Here is a 14,461-nt window from a genome sequence, read left to right on the forward strand (position 1 = left end):
ATGGCAGATGGAGCCATGGATGCAGGCGGCCTCAAAAACGAAACTGTTTTCTGTCGATATCTTCAAGATGGCCGCCCAGTTAATCAGTTGATTGGACACAAGGCTGTCGAACATGCACATGCGGAAGGTAGGTAAAATAAATAACCAACTCAAATAGGCATGGTGATGAATTCAGGCAGTCTGCTAGCCAAGTTTAACACTAAAGACTACAAACCAAGTATCTGGAGTTAAACATTACTCTGCAGTTTTTCTTGTATTGTTAAGTCAATACATTGGCTTTAAAAAAAGTAAAAATTTCAGTTCTTAAAAGTGTAGTTCTTAAAAGTCTGCTTTCTTCAAAATGTCAGGATGTTTAAAAAAATTACTTAAAAAAAAACACAGAAACGTCACGGCAATTGGTGTGTTCCAGTAGGTGGTCAAATATCATGAAAAGCTCGTTTCTATTCTGTAAGGTAATCGATAATTTTCAGTGATTTGGTCCCACAGGATTATTTAGTCATTGCAATAATTATAATATTATCGGTAAGAGTACATTAAAGTTTTCAACTTCCATCCTCTCACACTTACTAGAAGACGTCGGCCGTTATACACTGATGTATTAACCCGGACGGTTTGTTCTTTTCTTGTCTTTGGTGTATTAGCTAAATAATAAGCTCAGCAAGGCCTATATGTAATTTTCTGTTATTTTTAGGACTAAAGGATTCTATCTGTGCTACGTTCAAAGAAGCTGACTTGAACTGGGAGCGCAAAACTCGTTGCTTTTGGCGCGGACGGTGCATCGGTAAACCTAGGCAAGAAAGCGGGGCCTGCTGCTCTCCTGCAAAAAGAATTGCCCTTTCTTGTGGACTTCCACTGTTTGCCTCATGGGCTCGAACTCGCTCTTTTGGAACGTCAGAAAAGCTGTAAATCGGTGGATGATGTTTACAATGTGCTCAATTTAATCTGGAAAACATACCACTACAGTGCTAAGAGTGTCTGTGCTTTAAAATCCATTGCCGATGAGCTTCAAATCAACATACTGAAGACAACGCAAGTGAGAGGCACTCGCTGGCTTCCACACGTTAGCCGGGCCCTTAACGTGTTTGTGGGATCTGCCAAGTCTATTTCTGTGTCTCAAGCTGGTCAGTATTCTGCCGTGTTAATGCACGTGGAAGATCTTGGCGTTAATTCAAAGGTTGCTGATATTCAGGGTCGAGCACGATATGTTGTTGAAAAAATGAAAGATGTTCATTTCGCTGCATTTTGCATATTTCTTAGCCGATTTATTTGCTATTTTAAGTCGACTAAGTTTACAGATGCAGCGGAATGACATTCTTCTTCCGACTGTCGTATCTCATCTGAAGGAAACGAAGCTGCGCGTTGAATGCCTCACCAGTCGTCCTGTTCCAGATGTCCATTTGGAAAACTTTCTAAAGAAGGTGAACAAGAGCCGGTCATTCCAGGGTGTGGTTCTCAGAGGCACACTTGAGGGAAAAAACTACACGTGGGGGGAGTATGACAGGCAGCCTTCAGTCTGAAATTGCCACTGCAGTCAATCTCTGCATGAAAGGCCTAAGCGAGAGGTTTGGCATTTTCTTGCAAGCAACTGAGTGTCAACGACCCATTAAAACGCCAACAACTATTTATGGCCCCAAGGAGGTTGTCAGAGATATGCTGGTCTTCAATGTGGATGTCTGGCCTACACGTAGCAGTGACCTAATGGACTATGGGGGGGAGGAGATCCAACGCCTGACCAACTAGTTCAAAGTGCCCTTAGAAAGATCAGGCTGCGATGTCCAGAACATCCACTACCAGTGGGTTTCCCTGAAGATCTCAGTAAACAGCCAATTTCGCAAGATGGATTACGCCGCCCTTTGGGAAACCTTGTTGACCAAATTGCCGTACAAGGAGGACTTTGCAGATGTTTTACATCTAGTGGAGATTCTTCTTGTACTGCCAATTTCGGCAGCGCAATGTGAACGAGCTGTGTCATCGCAGAATCGGATCAAATCCAGTACCCGAGCAACCCTTAACGTGGCGGTATTAGAGGACTTGATCCGTCTGTCTTCTGATGGCCCACCTGTGGCTGACTTTGTCCCAGCTCCTGCAGTTAACTGTTGGTTTGAACGGGACAAATCAAAGGGAGAACGCTCGAGGAGACCTCACTTTTCGGTGACTTAAACTGTGAAACTGAACACAAAAATCTTGCTTTCAGGTTTACTAAAAGGCACTTTGCCAGTTTAGAATACGAGCAGGCTCACTTGCTTGGGATATCGCGAACGACGCCGGCTTTACCACCTTGCAAACGCGGCATTTGCGCGCAATAGTCATACCCTAAACAAAGTTAATTTGCACTTGATTGCATTAAATGCTCGTGGCATGGTTATTATTTACATAACTATGTAATCATTTTTCAAGGATGGTGCCTACCAAACAGTAGACTGTTCACAGTCCCCCTATTTTTTCGTGGGATTCTCGAGACCGGTACGCTTCTATGGAACCGCCGCCATCTTGGTTTGTAAAAGCGAGTGCGATCTGGGGAGAGTGTCTAAACTACCGAGGGGAGCGGGAGTGGGTGTTAGTAAAGTCGGTGAGGGAAAGCGAAAAAATAGAGGGACTGTAACAGCTTCTCACTGTCTCACATTCCAAAGGCCAGTTGCAGCAGCAACGGCAACACCTCATTGGTCAATTAGACAATAATACTTCCGAAGCGTTGACAGCGTAACTGACGTATCTTTCACCGCCAGTTCTAAAACTGGATACGGCTGGTGTGTAATGTTGTGAAGATCATGGGGAATGTTTTGATCTTTGCTGGCTCAAAACGGTTGAAAATCAGCAGACGTGGCAGGCGGCAGACTGCAGTTTTCCGTCTCTTTGGACTGCTTTAAAGTAGATGGTGAACTGTAGGGACGACTTTCTTAACAATTCTCTGGGGCGAAACAACACACACAAAGCGATTGAAACGTTTCTGATCGTGGCTTTCGTCGCAAGCGCTGTTGCAAACACGTCAGGATTGCCCATCTTGTGGATCTACTTCAACTCCAAGATCGGTTTTAAAAGATCGGCTAAAGGAATGCTGGCAACTCCAGCTCTTTTCGGGATCTTAAACAAATTTTATGTGGAAATGTACTTGTTTTGCTTCCCGAAATCGCCGACTGCTATTTGAAAATAAATGTTACAAATGCGGCATGTATCTAAAGAGGTTTCGCTGTTAGCTTCGCTCTATGTGTTCCGCTTGTATAACTATTTAAATTCACTTTGCAAATAGCTTGTGTACTGTACTGTATTTCCATGCCTATCCTCACTCGAAAGACTTTCGCAACCTTATTTTATTTCACAACTGTACTTTGTTTCGAAATGATACAGAAACTGTACTGTATTAAACAAGGACTTTTGTATTTCCTTCAATTTGTCATGTTTATCCCTGGGGAGTATATTTTTTAGTTGATTCAATTAGTTGAGGCGACAAAGTTTCGGCACGACTCGAACACAAGACATTGAGAAGCTGTTACAGTCTCCCTATTTTCCCGCCGCCTCCCAACTCCGCTCCCCTCCCCTAGGTAGTTTAGACACTCTCGCTCAATTTTACAAACCAAGTTGGCGGCAGCTCCATCGAACCGTACCGGTTTCGAGAATCCCACGGAAAAATAGGGGGACTGTGAACAGTCTAACTAAACAGAGGTATTTTTTGGCGGTTTGTGACCATGCGACAAACGCAGATTTTGGCAAGGGCTATTGGATATCCAGAAATAATTGGGGTAACCACGCATTTCTCAGAGATAATTAAGCAACAATAATTTAAAAAAAAAAAACAGTAAAATACAAAGGAATGTATGGTGGTTGTTTTTCCATGTTAAAACTTTATTATCGCTGAAAAATACATGGCTACCTCCAATTTTCTTTTATAGGATACCAAGAGCACCTGCTGAGTTCTGCTTGCTCCGCATAGTTTTAAACCGTTCAAAAATATCCCTGTATTAGTAGGCAGAGTAGGCACCACCCATAGGAAACCCGAGTATCTCGAGATGCGCAGAAGGTATGCGCAGGAACAAAAGTAGGGAACATAGCTTACTGCATTGTAGTTTGAAATCAAGGAGTGATGCGTCGCATGTGAACAACGAAAAGTATTGAATCTTCCATTTTAAAAGACAAATTTTACCAGCTTGTAATTTGGTTTTTGTTCTAATGTTTCCTCTATACAATTTCTAATTCCGTAGCTATGTAAATGCTATCACGTAAAGCTTCAATTCACGGTATGAAACGAAAACAAACATGGCGCTGGTTGTTCGGCACATGTGGAAACTGACAACGGGAAGCGCTGAGTCGTGGTTACTGTAGGAAAATTGATATCCTGACTTTGACAGGTACAAAAACGTTCGCAATATATCTTCATGCATTAAAATAATTAGTTTTTGTGGAAGGAAGAGTAAGTTCGCCATGTTTGCACCATGAGTGTTCGTAAATATTAAAGCTAAAAAGTTTCGCGCGATTGCGTTGTACATCGTGTAATTTTAAATTGATAAACGTTATGATTCTATGACTACTGAATTGTATTTTTTGTCTTGTTTACTCAAGTGAGTAGTTTGCCTATGGCTAAATTGTATGCTGTTTATTAAGCTGCTGAAGGCATGTTTGGATATTTTGTTTTCGAGACACTGGTGCGGCGAGTACTGGATATTTAGGTTATGTTCTGGTTGAACTGTGAACAATTCAGATGATTGCATTTGTTTATTCAGCGAGTATATGATAAACCCTCCTTTGACTGTGATTTATGGAAGCTGTTGAAGCAATAAAACAAAATGATGTTAACTTGTAAATAACTGTCTAATTACTTTTATGATATTTTTGGTTTGCATTAGTTATTTTTGCGACTAAGATTTTCGAACTTGCAACTAAATTTTAGGAATTCCTCGCAAATTGTGATTGAGAATTTTTTTTAATTTTGAGCCCTGAGGAGCGATGTTTTATGAAAATTACTTGACATCGGATTTCCATACAAACACTGTTATTTCAAGCCTGTTTGCCTACTCGTCAAAATGGCGTCGAAAACCGTGATAAGGCCTATTTTACAGGGAGGCCGATGAATTTTGTTAAAAATAGGAATCGACACTCGGGATTGAGCTTTCATAGTAGAAAGCCTTGGCTTCATTTCTCTTGCTCTCACGATCACGTGGTTGTAGTTTCCGAGAAGGAGGGATGTAACACTTGTTTCTTTTGCTAGTTGGTTATTAAATAAAAACCCAGCAGCGCAACCGAGACGTCCGGAAATGGGCTTCCGGTCCAGTGGAGCGGGAAACACACTTCTGGTCAGTATTCCAAGAAACGCGGCTGCTCAGCTCAGGATGGTGGATAACTATGGTAGGACCACAGGAAGGACTTAAATTTCACTTGAGGCATAAATTAATGTTTTTTTATGTTATTTTATTTTTTTGTACTTATACTTGGAAATTTTGGGGGTCTTCGTTTTCAAGTTTTCTGGGTCTTAGGGTCCTAAGGGGCTTCGTTTTCGAGACACCCATTATCCCTTTCCCATTCCTCCTCTATCCTCCTTACAAAAAGAATACAGTAATAGCCCACGTATAAGAACCTGAATTTTTCAATTTAGCCTAAATAGGTTCTTATATAAATGGTACTTAAAGCAAATTTAGCTTAATATAGGTTCTTATATTTTCAAATGAATTTCATTTGAATATACTATATACATGTATATTATAAAAATCATCTCATTATACAGTGTAATGGCAAAGACAATAGACATACAACATTGTACTTAAGCTTGAAAAAAAAAGTTATAAATGTCAAGTTACTGTTAAATAGATGATCGATGATCTTACACTTTCATACCAACCCCACTGATAAGAACCCAACTTAAAATTTTAGCCTAAATAGGTTCTTATGTGGAGGGGGCTTAAAATGAAAATTTTAGCCTGACAGGTTCTTAAAACCCAGGTTCTTATACGTGGGCTATTTGTACTGCATGCAATTGCATAGGTTGCTGACCAAAGTGGTTTTCCGCTGCTAAAAAGGACTGATTTGACAGAATTTTCTGCTGAATGGAGCACACAATGACTACTATGGTTCTTACCCTTTGAGATTTCGCCATTTCTTGATTAATTCACCTGATGTTCTGTTTTTCTTTGTACTATATACAACTATAGGAGTAAGGATCAAAATCATGTGTTACAAAGCATTTGTACAACTTTTTGATAAGAACTCTGTATTCCTAAAAAGCAAGGAACATAAGATTCGAAACCCCAAAAGTCAATAGGTTAGAATTTTATCAAATTAAGTTTGTTTATATACAGTAAATTGCCATGTACATGCATTTACAACTGTTTTTATAACCACTGCCTTTTGACGACTTCCTGACATTCTGCCTCTTTGTAGGTTTACAACAAATGTGGGTTTTCGGTAGCCTTTTCGATCATTATGTTAACACAACTCAACCCTATAATCCCTAAAAGTGGGACAAGGTAGGAAAGTTTGATCTTTGATTTTGGGGGTGTAAGGGTTAAGTTTGATTTGTCTTCCTCCCTGGAGTTAATGTGCTTTGTTTGATTCTGGGTGCATTTTTCAATACAGAATCAAAGAATACAAGACAAAAGAGGAAGGCCTCACCCTCTTGCTGAGTGATTAAATTTACCCCTTATAAGCAATAGAGTCCACAAGTGATAATTACATTTGACACAAACTGAAACTTATGAAATTATGGGATTTGCAGTGATGTTTTGAAAGGCATGATGAAAATACCTACTTACTAAAAATTATCACTTCATTGCTCGGGGGTTAGATATTTAAATAAGCAATGTGATCCTCCGACGACCCCATACAAATCCTTGCATTGCTGTCTCAGCTCCAAACTTCCAGAACTGAGACAAAATTAGAAGGAATTGTACAGTCGTTGGAGCATAAAAGCCCCATTATCGTACTCTCAAATTGCAAAAAGATCAGCTGATGTCTGGCAAGTAGACATTTTTTTATCATGCTCTTTGCAAATGTCAAAATAAAAACCATAATTTCAAAAATTAAAATATTTGTAATATCATGCTTAAGTACTCAAAGGCTTGGTTCCCACTAGTGACATAATGATCATAATGTTGCTCAGGTCATAGTGGGAACCCTGTAAAAACAATCATAAGGCACTGACATAAGAAATATGATTATGATTATGATTGTCCAAGCCTAAATCAAGTCTTAATACTCTTTTAATAAGTAAACGAACTGTACATTGTCTGGACAGTGAAATGAGCACTTTGGTGGCTATCTGAAATAGTCGAGTTTTCAAATTCAGGAAAACAATGTAATAGTCTAGAATGCTAGAGTCACAGAGGTCATAACTTAGGCACTGCATTGCTATACATTTACTGTAATTGTAATCTCGTTTGCATTTGCCTCCTATTCAGGTTTACTGTTCAATGCACATGGAGTGCCATATACCACCCACGGAGTCACGACAACGTGCTCGTATGTAGGGATAAATGATGCTTGATCCTTGTTAATTGTGTCAAGTCACAAAATTCTATTACTGTGTTGCAGTTGTGCAAATAAAAGTGAAGAAAGGCCCTAATCTGGAGAGTAATGATCAAAACGGGTTATACAAAATATGTGGGTTTCCTACTGGCTTTGGGATGGACAAGAAACTGTTAGTAATAAATGGGTGGTCATATAAATGAAGCTTTTAAAAAGGGGTTGTGCCTGATCACATGTCCAAAAGAACGAGCATCAAAAATCGAGCCGAAAAAAGCTGCCGATCCTATAGGCTTAAACCGATAGAAACAGGGGTTTGCAACCCTTCCATTCTGACATTGGTGGAACCGGACCACAAGTTAAACTAAATAAAGCAATGGAAAGTGTATTTTAACACAGAATTGTGTATCCATTTCTTTAAAACTGTTTTTATTTTCCACCCTACAGATACTGAAGTACGATGCAACAGCAGTAACATATCTAACAATATTTTCCGTTGTAAAACTCAGTACAGCACTACAGATATTATTTCTTATATAAAACAGATTAATAACTTTCTTAACTTCAAGCAAAAGTATGTAGTACGGTACTTCCAGAGGCAATTTTTGCATATCAATTAACATTTTTTCTACATTGCACATCTTATTGTAACTCAACATAAATTCAGACAATTTTGTAGCTGACGTTTTCTTTAACCCTTTCACTGCTAAAGGCGACTAATGTCGCCGTTTTAGAGGCTACCACTTTCAAGATTGGCCACGTTCTCAAATCCAGAAATCTGGTTATTATGGTCTACTAATAGTGTTAATTAGTAAGTGTTTTAGGCTTTAAGAGCAAATAAACTGAGTTTATCTTCCGTTTGCCGTTTCATATCAACATTTATTTTCAAACAAAACCAAAAATGCCCGTTTTCTGCGGCATCGACAAAGCTGAAAAACACACATCTTTGCTTCCAATTTTTTAATTCAAAATCTCATTTTAAAACCAAAATTCCTTCATGACAGCAAACCTTAATCTCATGACTAAGCATTTATCTCCAATTTTGCCTCTCACGCGTACAGCTGTTCGAACATCAGCCATTTGATTCGAGCCACTTTTCAAAGCCCGTAATTTCCCCTTTGCCGTCCGAGTTGCATTCTGGGTAATTTCGATACAACGACGAAATCGAGGTCCCGCCATCTTAATTCAGTAGTTTTTTTATAAGTGTCGAGCCACCCGGTCCTACTGGCAAAATATCGCACACATTGTTTTCTTTGCAAGTCAAATCTCCCCCAAATTGCCTAGGTAGGTCCGAGAATCCACCCACAGAACGGCCAGAGAGACAACTTCACTCGTGAGCCACCATGACTCGATACGAACATTTTTGGCGTCCCAGTCGCTATGAAATCATCTCTCACCTCTAGATTCTTTCAGAGGATTGCCTCTACTCTCCATTCTAGCTTTAGCCTGGGAGTTTCTGCAGTGCAAAATGGCCCGAAAGTACACTTAGAAACCGACAACTTACCGATTAGAATGTGTTTGTGCTCGTGAGCAAAACAACAACCGTTCAAATAGGTGACGTCACAAAAAAACTTGAGTCCTCGTTATTGCAGAGCAGCGAACATTTCAAAGGAGATCTTCATATAGGACAACTAAATCCGTTTTGGTCATCTACATCGAGATAATTGTCCAGAAAGACCAAGAAATTTGGCAGTGAAAGGGTTAAGGGAAAAAAACAAGGTCATGTGACCGGGACTTGTGACATCACCAGATGAAAACCATACACAAGCATTACTCAAAACTATGGTTGGAGCTAGGATATCCAGGATTAGGGTTAAGATCTAGGGTTAAGGTTAAGTTCTGGCCCCTAGGGTGATGTACGTGTGAGGGCTATGGTTTGGACGAGGGTAAGTCATGTGAGAGACACTCCAACCCAACTTTGACACTATTGGATAAATGCCTGTTGTCCTTTGGCTATCTTGAGTCTAAAATACTTTTTCATTTAAGGCCGTGGTGGATACGTTGACCATGAATATATTCATTAGGCAAAATATTGGCAGGGGTACCACTTTTAAAATCCTAAAATCACGAGCAGTTCAAAGCCGATTTTGCCAAAACTTAGCAGACGTATTGGAGAATGATCAAAGTGCACTATGATCGTTTTATAATGTGTAGATGGCGTCTTAGGGCAATACAGAAAGTAACTTAAATTAAATTTGTTAAAAACGTGATTTTGTGTCCAGGTTTTCTCCTCCACGAAGACGCAGAGAAATTTGATTTTACCACTGAGTGATCTATTACAACATCTATTGTGTCATATCATAGCCGGATTTTTTAACTTCAAGCTTCTTAAGAAATATTTGCCCTTAAAGGCGCAAAATCTATCATGCTAAAATTCAAAGGCTTCAATCTTACCTTCTAAGGCTTATTTTAAAATTCGGCCCATGATATGACAATCTACAATATGCCTAGTTTATCATCTTGCCGTGTCAACTCGTGAAATTGTCTGTCCGCGCTATATTGTTGGACACAAAAGTGCTTGTTTTTACGCTTCCGAAGGCTTTCCGAGCAAACACGAGGGAGCTGATTAATTCAAACCTGGATTATGGTAATTTTGGTAAAATCTTACTACACGGGCCATAGATAAGTGGACGCAGAAATCAACAATACTTTGAAATTCACTGCAAATATATTAAAACGCACGGCCTTGCGGCGTTTTGCAAGTAGTAGCTGGCGACATGCAGTAAGGATTTTTTGATCAGCTCAATTTTATTACTACCAGTGGTAATTACAAAAACTCATTTTTGTGTCAAATAATGGCAACGATATTTCAACCTATCGTATGGCATGTCAAAAGTGCTCGCCGACATGCACATGTACAGGTAGTTACATAGTTTTTGTTATTGATTGTTAATTGGTCTTCGTCCATCGAAAATTTCACAATTATTTCAATTTACAAACCTGTAAAAAAGTAACTTAATCAGTAAGATTTTAAACGTTATACAATAATTAGTTATATTTTGCAAGCATTGTTCTTTTTTCGCACTAGATAAAGAAACTTGAAAAAAAAAACCAGAAACACAAATCTCTGTTAGAAAAACTCCTATATTACATGGTGACCATCGCCGGACATAATACAAATCTAAACGAAGATAGAAACAATACATAATACTTCAGTCAAGCCTAGATCTTTGCCCTCTTGTTGTTTGCAGTACCACCGTTGTCTCTAGCTTTTCTTTTCCTTGCTTCTGTCGTCACGGTGCTAGGCTCTCTAATTGGTAAGCCCTGCGGGTGTCGGGGTGATGCCGTCTCGGGAAGCAGGCAATTAAAATAGAACCACTTGAGATTTGGGAACATCTTTCTCTCCCAAAATGCTGCATCATATTCGATTCGTTCCACATGAAGTCCAGATGGTGTCCAGACTACATAATCACACCATTTGTAGCCTGTAATGTGCAATTGTCCCTGAACTTGGTAAAAATGATTGTGATTCTTCTTGAGCGCCAATTGCCCATTCGGCTTTACTTCCAGGGGGAAATTCTTAATCTTCTTTGCTGCCTCCATTGGAGTGTATGCTTTGCCTGTCTTACGTGTAGCTGAATACGGACATTTAACTTCCACAAGGCCTTTGCGGGAGGGGCTCCCCTTCAATACAACAATTCCGTCGGGAGAAGCAGCAAGGTATCCATGCTCACTACAAATAAATAACCTGGCCTGTTGAACCGAATTCCCAGATTCTTTGCAATACTCTTCTAAGGCTATTTTTTCGTTTTCTGTTCCCCATTGTAAAGACTCGCTTGAGATTGGCCGAGGATAAAGTATTTCCACCACCAGCCTTGCGCACGGTGTTGATTTCCTCCGTTTACAGATTTCTCCAAATCTTGATGCGGTTAGACGCTGTTCCGTTGTTGGTGCCACAGTGGACAATTACTTTGACCAGTCGTTTGAAGGTCCATTCTTGTTATTTCCTCCGGGGACAAGTTTGCTCGTTTTGAGTTCTCTTCGCACAGTTTATGAAGTTCGTTGGGATCAATATCCTCATGTGACGCGTTGAGTCCATAATCATTTGAAGGGCCCGTAGTTGACTGTGTTACTTTCGATTTCCTTCCAATTTCCTTGTAATGTTCAGAGGCCTGTCGTTTTTGATCTTTTGCTCTTGTCTTTTCGACGCTGTCGCAATATGCCTCCAACACCGGACCTGCTTTCTGGCAGTTGCTCCGCTCCCATACCTCGGAATGCCAACCGGCTCCATGCTGATAACAAAGGCCCGCTCCGTAACATCTGTGCAAATACGAAAACGCGTAATGTTAGGCTAACTCTGCAAACAGAAAATAGCTTGCGATACTGGACACAAGAAAGTATTCTGATATGTATTTTCTCGGGAATATGTGATTCGCACACTCGATCTTTTTAACACGCCTGCCATATATCGGGACACTATCGATAATGGACCTATGTACACTGCTATCTCCGTCAGCGATGAGCCCAGTGTAGCGTAGACCATGCATTGTTTTCACTTTGTTTGAATCCCTCTACGATGATATCCTTTTCCATAGACGAAGATGAATGTTCCCAGTTTTTGTAACATTTGTGAGGTTGCGGTTGCGATTTCTTGTTGTCTGCAATGGCACAAATGCTACAATATTTGTTCCGTACCCCCAGATATAGTAACTTCTTTGCACGCTCTCCTATAATAACTGCCACGCCCGAATTGGCAGAGTAGCGATGCTGGTGACTTCTCATCGACCACCCTCCATCGGCGATGACGTTGATGGCTGGTACTCCTTCATCCATGTTACCTGCCGCCATTGCCAGCCGTTTTTCTTCTTTTCCAGATTCGATCAGGTTGGCAGTTATCGCTTGTTTCCATAAGCTTCCGATTTGTTCTTCTATCTTCAGAAAGGTTTTCTTATCTGGTGACGGAATGTCCAGAACAGACAGGATCTCGTTCATATTAGCATGTCCACCACCAGTTGCCATAAACCCCCACACGGCGGCAACATTTATGCTGTGTCGCATCTGTCCACCTGGCCCTTTTGACTTGGGTTGCGCTTCCACTGCGAGCGACATTCCACATCCACTGCATTTGAATTGGATTACACAAGCTAAGCCTTTCCGTTCAATTTCCTGCTCCAAACGAGGAGTACCCTTACAGGGACAAACTAAGGCATGATCAATTACCCCTTGAAGCGATCTTCCAAAGTGGCCAATATTAACTATTCGGTTGCCTTTTAAATTTAGCGCTGGAATTGATTTCTTCTTCTTTGAACTGGACTTGCCAGTTTCACTAGTCGATCCTTTACGTTGCGGAAGTAATTTGTCTTGCACTCGTCTCAGCGCCAGTGCTGTGGACGTTTTCTTCGCACCCTGTTTACGCAGTCTACCACTCTTTCGATATTGCCTCACTCTCGCCGACCTCACCATTTTCGAACGAAAGACACGTGCATGAATATTGCTGGATTTACATTTCGTCACAAATTTCTCTGGTTCGCATAATTGATACATTTTTATCGTGTCCTGTCATGATGTACACAATCTCCCGAAGCGGACGCAGAGGAGAAGAAATTAATTTTTTTGAAACTCTAACATGTTTATTTTTTGTCACCGTACAGCTTACATTTTGAATCAGTATATCTATATAGTTGTTTTTTAGCCTTTAAGGTTTGCTGTTGTTTATAAAAACCAAATGCAGACTTCTGACAAAGAAACTTGCTGCGCTCAAACGGCCTATTTTAGTAATGCACAAAAAGTTCGTGCTACGCGAAATAAATCACGTGCGATTATTGAGGCAGAACAGAATATTTTTAGAGACATTTTCATGAATATTTCGCTTTTTGTCGGTTTTAGTCGTTTGACTTCGTGCATATTATTTAAATAAATACATTCTGATAAGAATCCTGTCCACCGCGGCCTTAAGGAGGCTCGAAAGGGTTTTATGTCCGCGGGAGATTGGATCCAAATGACTGTATCCCACGCGTGATCCTCCCGCGAAATTGCGTGGCGCGCATTGTAAACAACAATGGCGGCCGTAAGCGAAATTAACATCGCCGGTCCCAAATTGTCCGAGGATGAATGTGGCTATTTGCGTAATAAAAAGGGGAAGTTTGTTACAAAAAAAATCGTTGCGAAAAGTGTGTGCTCCGTTAATAAGTTAATTCAGGCAAGAAAGTCGGTAGAAAAGCGACGTCTTGACGATGATGCTCCAGCACTCGCGATCAATGATTTTTTGCCCTGCAAAAAAACAAGACGACAAAATGTGGTACGTACAAATTTATAACACTACGCTAAACATGGTTTTAATTATTTTTGGTTGGCGGCTGTTTAATGTCGTCAAAATATTGCAAAACATTCAAACTCCACCGTTCATGTGCACACAGGAGTCAGACAAAGAAAACGGTCAAAAAGTAAATGTAATCGGGTCAAGAATTATTGACATGTAGGCGCTAGCAAAAGGGGTTTGACAGGTGTTAAACTTGTGACAAAGGTAAGCATTGTTTTATGAATACAGTTTCTACTGAGGTTCGGTTTTTTTTGTTTGAGTTTTTACTAGTACAATTCTACATCGTTTTCCAAAGGTTTATTTAAAAGAAACTCAACTATAATTACAACAAAGCATTGTAAAAGTTCCCATTATTTAACTCCAACAACTACAAGTAATTAGACAGTTTACAAAGTTTCTAACTTGACAAAAATACATGTACAGAGTTTGAAATAGATTCAGTCACTTCACACTATAATTAAATAAGACCCTGGATAATGTATAATTTGTCAAAAAAGGCTTTATGCGAATAACAGTTATTCAGTTTTTTTTTCTGACTGAGATCACATAAACAACAGTATTTGCAGATCAAATGTACTGCAAATACACCATGAATACTTGTTACATTCTCTTACACTCTGGAACAGAGTAAAACCCTATAAAAGTTGAGATGTACAAAAAAATAATATCTGTTTCCGGACAACAAATGATACAAAATTATTTTATTACCTAAAGGACCCTTGGCATGGAAGAACTTTGTTAGTGAAGAATGCAAAG

At 39.9% G+C, this 14,461-nt stretch overlaps 2 pseudogenes; both read left to right on the plus strand.

The window, feature by feature from the left end:
* Positions 1-2,160, plus strand: LOC146489977 (zinc finger protein 862-like; annotated as a pseudogene).
* A 12,297-nt stretch (positions 2,161-14,457) lies between these two features.
* Positions 14,458-14,461, plus strand: part of LOC146489978 (uncharacterized) — a 1,781-nt pseudogene continuing 1,777 nt past the window's right edge.

Source organism: Pavona decussata, unplaced genomic scaffold, assembly GCF_977016875.1.
Source record: "Pavona decussata unplaced genomic scaffold, jaPavDecu1.1 SCAFFOLD_2, whole genome shotgun sequence".
NCBI classification, from domain to species: domain Eukaryota; kingdom Metazoa; phylum Cnidaria; class Anthozoa; order Scleractinia; family Agariciidae; genus Pavona; species Pavona decussata.